Source organism: Berghia stephanieae, chromosome 2, assembly GCF_034508935.2.
Source record: "Berghia stephanieae isolate SIO BIC M18660-M18661 chromosome 2, UCSD_Bste_1.3, whole genome shotgun sequence".
Taxonomy (NCBI): domain Eukaryota; kingdom Metazoa; phylum Mollusca; class Gastropoda; order Nudibranchia; family Aeolidiidae; genus Berghia; species Berghia stephanieae.
In genome coordinates this window covers 48,254,678-48,262,177 of record NC_088361.1, presented here as the reverse complement: position 1 = coordinate 48,262,177, position 7,500 = coordinate 48,254,678, and positions in this window count along the sequence as shown.

Genomic DNA, 7,500 nt, shown 5'->3' with positions numbered 1-7,500 from the left:
CCAGGATACAATTCCAATTCAGTTTCATTCACTCTCAACAGTCCTGACGGCTACAACAGTACAGACCTGCCTCCAGAATGCAAACTTTAATTTGCTTCTTTCCTTCTTAACTGCCCTGTAGGCTACAGCAGTGCAGACCGCCCTCGAGGAAACAATCCCTCATTTTGCTTGTGTCCTTCTGAAATGTCCTGACGACTGCAGCATTAAAGTCCTCCATTCCGGATGCAAACTCAAATTTGCTTCTTTCCTTCTCAACTGTCCAGATGGCTGCAACAGTAACAGTCCTCCCTCCAGGAAACAAACCCTATTTTGCTTCTTTCCTTCTCAACTGTCCTGACGGCTGCAACAGTAACAGTCCTCCCTCCAAGAAACAAACCCTATTTTGCTTCTTTCCTTCTCAACTGTCCTGACGGCTGCAACAGTAACAGTCCTCCCTCCAAGAAACAAACCCTATTTTGCTTCTTTCCTTCTCAACTGTCCAGATGGCTGCAATAGTAACAGTCCTCCCTCCAGGAAACAAACCCTATTTTGCTTCTTTCCTTCTCAACTGTCCACAGCAGTCGGCCACAGCAGTACAGATTTCCATCCAGGATGAAAAATCAAATTGGTTCCTTTCCTTCTGAACTGTCCTGACGTCCACAGCATCAAAGTCCCCCATCACGGAAGCAAACTCAAATTCGCTTCTTTCCTTCTCAACTGTCCTGTCGACTGCAGCAGTAACAGCCTTCCACCAGGATGCAAATCACATTTATCTTCTTTCCTCCTCAACTGTCCTGACGGCAGCACCAGAAAAGGCAACACTGTTGACGATCAGGTACTTATTTTACACTTGAATACCATGAGTTAAAGTAAATATATAGCCTTTTTCAATGACTGTGCTCTACGCCGCTGATAGTAGGACTCAAACCAACGATCTGCAGGTCAAAAATAAACTGGGGGGGGGGGGGGGTCATACCACGAGACCACAACTCAGCATAGTGCATTATCATTCTCTCTTTGTCTTGCTCTATCAGCCAAAGCCATAACATAGTGCGGCTATGTGGTCTTGTGGTATGACACTCGCTTTCGGATCGGAAGGTCTTGGATTCGAGCCACGCTCAGCGCAAGTTTGAGTCCCTAGAAAAGGCTCTTTACTCAATTTTCTCTCACCGTACTCAGGTGTAAAATGAGTACCTGCCCGTTAACAGCGTCTGTCTGAAAAAAATTGTAATATCGCCTAGCAGGCGTCGTGTCCCGTCCTACATGTTAAGTGTTGCTGTTGGCCAGGGAGCACATTTAGTGGATATTGTGCTATATAAAAGCGCAATTATTTTTTTTATTATAGTGACATATCGTGAAAGCCCAGGTGGATATAATATTTATTATTTCATTCACCCGATCCCGTCAATACACAAAGCGTTCATCACGGCAATGACAAATTAATACCTTGTCAACCAATCATAACTTCACTTCCCATTCATTACCCAAGGACACAACACCACTATTGATGGGAAAACTACAACAGCTGATGTGTATCCAACGGAATTCCATCGGGACCTCTAAAGCTACCCAGCCACTGCTGAGTGGACAGAGGATAACAAACAAACAAAAAAACCAACAAAAAAGATAATCGCCGCATGTGTGTTTTCTTTTTTTATTAAGCTTTTTATTTTTCGCGAATTTGTTGTTTTGCTAGTTTTTTTGTTTTTGTTTGTTTGTTTGTTTGTTTGTTTGTTTGTTTGTTTGTTTGTTTTTTGTTTTTTTTTTGTTTTGTTTTTTTGTTTTTTTTTGTTTGTTTTTTTTTTTTTGTTTTTTTGTTTGTTTGTTTTTTTTTTTTTGGGGGGGGGGGGGGGGGGGGTTCTTTAGTTTTAGAGTAATAAATGGTGAACATAGCAGCGTGGCCATCTTAACTCACTCAACCCTAACACCGACTATATCCGTAGTTTACCAGGGTTACTTTTTACCCCATGCCTATTTATTACGTTGTTCTGAGACAAATTATAGGCGTAGTATCAAAGTAAAGTTAATGTTTTTAGTTTTTACATGTTAATGATAGTGGAATAAAACTATCTATGCACATGCTCATTTTAAATACATTTATTTCAATTTCGGAAAGTAGCAAAAGTCTCTAGGATTGAGTGAGTTAAGCAAAATAATGAATGGTAATACATTGCATTTGTTGAGTGATCCATGCCAACCATATCACGAAGAAGAAGAAGAAGAAGAAGAAGAAGAAGAAGAAGAAGAAGAAGAAGAAGAAGAAGAAGAAGAAGAAGAAGAAGAAGAAGAGCTCATGACGTCTTGTCATACTGGGGACTTATCGCAGTGTAACATCCACTCAATTTATTAAGCTAACAGTAGCACAGAACTTGTAAGATGATAAGACATTGCATAATAAATGTAAGTTTTTAATTCGGGTAGATACTCATTTATTCCTAACTGTGGTGAGAAAATGTGAGTAAAGGGCATTTTCTTAAAGAGACTTAGGTTTGCACCCCCGAGATGGGATCCGAACTTTCGACCTAAAGATAACAAGCCAAATGATTTACTTCTTGGCCACAATGTCGCACAATCAGTAACTTTTATACAGTCAGTCATTGTATGGCTCGAGGTCTCCTCGGTACTATGTCTCGTCTTACCGCAAAACCCAAGCGATATTAAGCGTGGTCAGTATCCATATGAGTGACAGTGACCGTGAAAATTTTTGGTTTTGATGTTGTTTCCTTGAGTAAAGTACTTTACCTCACTCAATTCACTATTAGCTGACAAAAAGAACGCCTCACAGGTGACGGGTACTGTGTAAGAAATGGAAATATGGTAATACAAGACCTGCTGGGAGAATAAATGAAAGGTTGTAAAGTGCATTGAGCATGGTAAATCCGTGGAATTGCCCTATACAAATTTTCATGTATATAAAATTATTCATTACTTTAGTAATCTCTTTACTTAAATATGTCTTAATTTCTAGATTTCCCTCTCCTACGATAATTTGTATTGTGAAACGCAAAAAACAAATGAAAGACTTTATTGCCGGGACCTCCTTCCGTTTTAATTTGTTAGGCCATGTTTGGTGCAAAGAAAGTAAGTGTGAGGTCATAAAACCGGCATGAAATCAGCGTAAAACTCTCAATCGCCAGGGATAATGGCGGGAATGGATCTTTTTTTACGACCTCCGCCGCCGGTGGTCGTCTTCCGTAACCGACTATAATAAATAAAATACGAACCTCGCCTGGCAGAGTTACGCCCCCTTTCGCTTGTCTTTTCTGATTCCCTCCCCTACATCAGATGGAAAAGAGAAATGATATGTTGTTGTTTATTTATGATTATTTTTGCTGCAGCTGTTGTTGTTGCTGTTGTTGTTGTTGTTGTTGTTGTTGTTGTTGTTTATTTTTGTATTATTATTGTTCTTTTTCCTATCGGTGTTGTTATTGTTGTTTTGGCTTTTAGTGTTGTTATTGATGTTGTCGTTTAATGTTTCAACTGGTTTTGATGCAAAATGTAGCAATGAAGAAGAAGAAGAAGAAGAAGAAGAAGAAGAAGAAGAAGAAGAAGAAGAAGAAGAAGAAGAAGAAGAAGAAGAAGAAGAAGAAGAAGAAGAAGAAGAAGAAGAAGAAGAAGAAGAAGAAGAAGAAGAAGAAGAAGAAGAAGAAGAAGAAGAAGAAGAAGAAGAAGAAGAAGAAGAAGAAGAAGAAGAAGAAGAAGAAGAAGAAGAAGGAAGAAGAAGAAGAAGAAGAAGAAGAAGAAGAAGAAGAAGAAGAAGAAGAAGAAGAAGAAGGAAGAAGAAGAAGAAGAAGAGAAGAAGAAGAAGAAGAAGAAGAAGAAGAAGAAGAAGAAGAAGAGAAGAAGAAGAAGAAGAAGAAGAAGAAGAAGAAGGAAGAAGAAGAAGAAGAAGAAGAAGAAGAAGAAGAAGAAGAAGAAGAAGAAGAAGAAGAAGAAGAAGAAGAAGAAGAAGAAGGTGGAGGAGAAGGATGGGGGGAGGGGGGAGGAACTGTATTTTTGCATACAGTTTATTTTAGACCACTGTCAATATAAACTTGTGCATCAATAAAAACCATCATCCAATCATAACATTTCCAATCAACAAAACAAAACACAATCGAGTGTCAGCCTGTGTTCCCAAGAGGGTTGCAATAAAGCGAATCCTTGGACAACTGGAGTCTCGACAGCCAAAGAATCACAGACACCAATACACTTCGACCGACGTGACAATATATATAATATAGATAGTTCGAAGTTGACGTAACTTTGGTCTTTGTTATTGGTTTTTGCCATCCGCGTTTATGAGTAATTGGATTCAATAGTCTGATGTCACGTCGCCCAGCAACGGCGGCCATCGTGGTTCTAAACAAAGAAAATCGGTACTTTTTATTCTTCATGCTTGCTAGAACGTTTCATATGTCTGTGATCAGAATGTGTAAAAGTCAAAACATGATCAGATTTATAATGTTGTTGTTTTTCATCTGGGCTTTTATGCTGGTCGGAGAAGTATTTCATAAGGGCGTCCGCCATTGATCCGACAGTTTAGAGCCAGTTACTAAGTTACCATGCGTCATTACGAGGGAAGTGACGTCACGACTGTTGAAGCGTATTCTCACTAAACTGTATTAACCAGACAATAAAATGTCATGGTTACACATGGTTTTGTGTGTTGTTCCGTTATACTTCCGGATGACAATGTTGTGAGCTCCTTAGCCAAGTGCATAATATATATAGGGGTCTGACATCGGAACCCGCTTATGGGCCTAGTTTAACATTGTTGTAATGGACATTATTTTGTGTCAATTTTTGAGATTTCCTTTACAACAATGAGTCCATAAGGAATTGGGTTATCAGACCTGCGAATAAGTACACGTTGACTTCGACTTAACCAGTTAACGGCCGAACTGTGGAGCATCATGTATATAAAAATTTGGCCAGAAAACTCGTTCTTCAAAATTCGTTCGATTTAAATGACCCTCGTCTTGGTAAAAACTCTCAAACCTGGGACTTTGATCAAGACTTTTCTCTGTCGCAGAAAAATGTAATATCGCCTTAACAGGCGAAATGTATCGTTCTACATGCTACACGTTGCTGTTGGTCAGAGACCCTCTGTCAAGTACTTTGAGCACTTTTTAGTTGATATTGCTCTATATAAATGCTCACGTTTAAAAACAAAACCAACGTTTAAAATATCGCCACTTTGGCCAGAAAACTTCCACTTCATATATCAATCGATTAACCAAACTCTTGGCCTCACAACCTGCCTCAAACTTGATACTTGAAACAGTTCTCAAATTGAGCCTTTATATAGCGCAATATCCACTAAACGTGCTCAAAACGATTTATAAGGGTTCCCTGACCAACAGCAACACTTAACATTAACGACGAGACGTGACGCCTGTTAGGCGAAATAAGAATTATCTATTTTTGGACTGAAACAAGGCCGCAAACGGCCAGGTACTCATTTTACACCAGAGTACGGTGAGATAATTTGAGTAAAGAGCCTTCTCCAAGGATTCAAAACCATACGCCGAACGAGACTCGAACCCAGGACCTTCCTATCCGAAAGCGAGTGTCATACCATGAAACCACATATCCTCACATAGCGGTGAATTCTCAGGGATGAGACCTGGGACATTTTGTAGAATTGGTAGTCACTTTAATCCAGACCTGCATAGTACAACGAAAAATTCATAGAAATACGAATTTTCGGCTCCAGCTACAGAATAACATTCACCTCTTTGACTCAATAAATCTTGTTGAAAAGGAAATATTGATGCTTAGAAACTATATTTGGGAGCAATTTTGGAACTTACTGAAGGCAAATTACTTATTTCTAAAGCTATTTAAAGTGACTTTTTTCTTTCCCCCCCCCCCCCCCCCCCCCCCCCCCCCCCCCCCCCCTTGACAACTACGAATTTTTGAAATTTCAAGTTGGCAGCTCTGCTTTAATCAATCCATATTTGAACTTAAAGTTTTCTAACCAAAACGATATATTTAAAAAAAAGTGTTGTGTGAGAGTACAAATAAATTCAGCATTGACGACAAAAGCAGCCTGGCCGGTTTATCTCCCGGCGTTCTTCGTGCTGTCATAACGAAGTGTCTAGCTCTCGACAGTTGTCAGGACTGGAAAGAAAGAATTACTGCCCGCACATCATTCTAGGGTAATTTCTATGTCGTCCTTATCATGAATATGAATAATAATTTATTCATAAAACCAGTTGTGGCAGTTTGTTGATCATTATCGCTGTCATTTGGCTTGCTGTACGCAAGTTACAACATTACAGACTGCTACAAGTAATTATAACTTGTATATTTTCTCTACTTTGTGTGGCTATGTGGTTTAGTGTTAAGACCCTCCCCTTCGGACCGGGATTCCTGGGTTCGAGTACTGCTCTGAGCGGCGCATAGTTGAGTCCTTGGAAAAGGTCCTTTACTGACATTCTCTCACCATACTCAGGTGCAAAATGAGTATCTGGCCGTTAACAGCATTAACTCTGTCGGGAAACAATGGTAATATTATCGCCTAACAGGGACTCTTTGTAAAGCGCTTTGAGCACGTTTAGTGGGCATTGCGTTATATAATAGCTGAAGGTATTGTTGTTGTCGTTGTTGTTATTGTTGTTGTTGTTTTTATGAATAATTTTTCTTGTATTTTTCTTTCTTGCTGGGAAGACTGAATTTTTTTTTTTTTGATGTTTTCTGTTATTTTCTTCCTTGTATTTTTTCTTTCTGTTTTTACTGGCACTATTTCCATATTTCTCCCATTACATACACACCAGTGCCTGCTCCTTAATTCATTTATCACATCCATGATATGAAAAAAGAGCATTTGTGTTAGTATAGATAGAATGAAGATGACGTCACTCGGGTCTTTGTTATTGTTTTTTGCCATCCGCGTTTATGAGTCATTCTAACTTAACTTTATTATCCAGACTATAAACGTTTAATGTTATACATAGTTTTGTGTGTTGGTCCTTTATACTTTCGGATGGCAATGTTGTGAGCTTCTTAGCCAAGCGCACACTATCTATAGTGTAGAAGTGTAATATTCTAGTAACGACAACACACAACCAATGACCACATAATTATCTCTATTTACTGCCATTCTTTGAAACACAAAAAAACAAACACGTATTCAAAATTTTGGCCAGAAAACTCGTCCTTCAAATATCGATCGTTTAAAATATCCCTAATCTTGGGGGAAAAAACTTCCGTGGAAGTCCCAGGTTTGAGAGTTTTTACGAAGATAAGGGTCATTTTAATCGATCGATATTTGAAGGACGAATTTTCTGGGCAAAACTTTTAATACGTGTTAGGTTGGTTTTCCAAAGTGTGTCAGACCGTAGCCATCGTTAACTCCTAGCCTGACACTGACCATAGAGAATACTCCTAGTAGTCTGTGACACTGACCAAAAAAAAAAAAAGACATCAAAAGGCTAACTTGTTTCCTTGAGCTCTATTAAAGACAACTCACCACTCACCAGACGGTACACAAACCTAAAAAATGACGCCAAACTATAAGTCTTAGAGGGTTCTAGT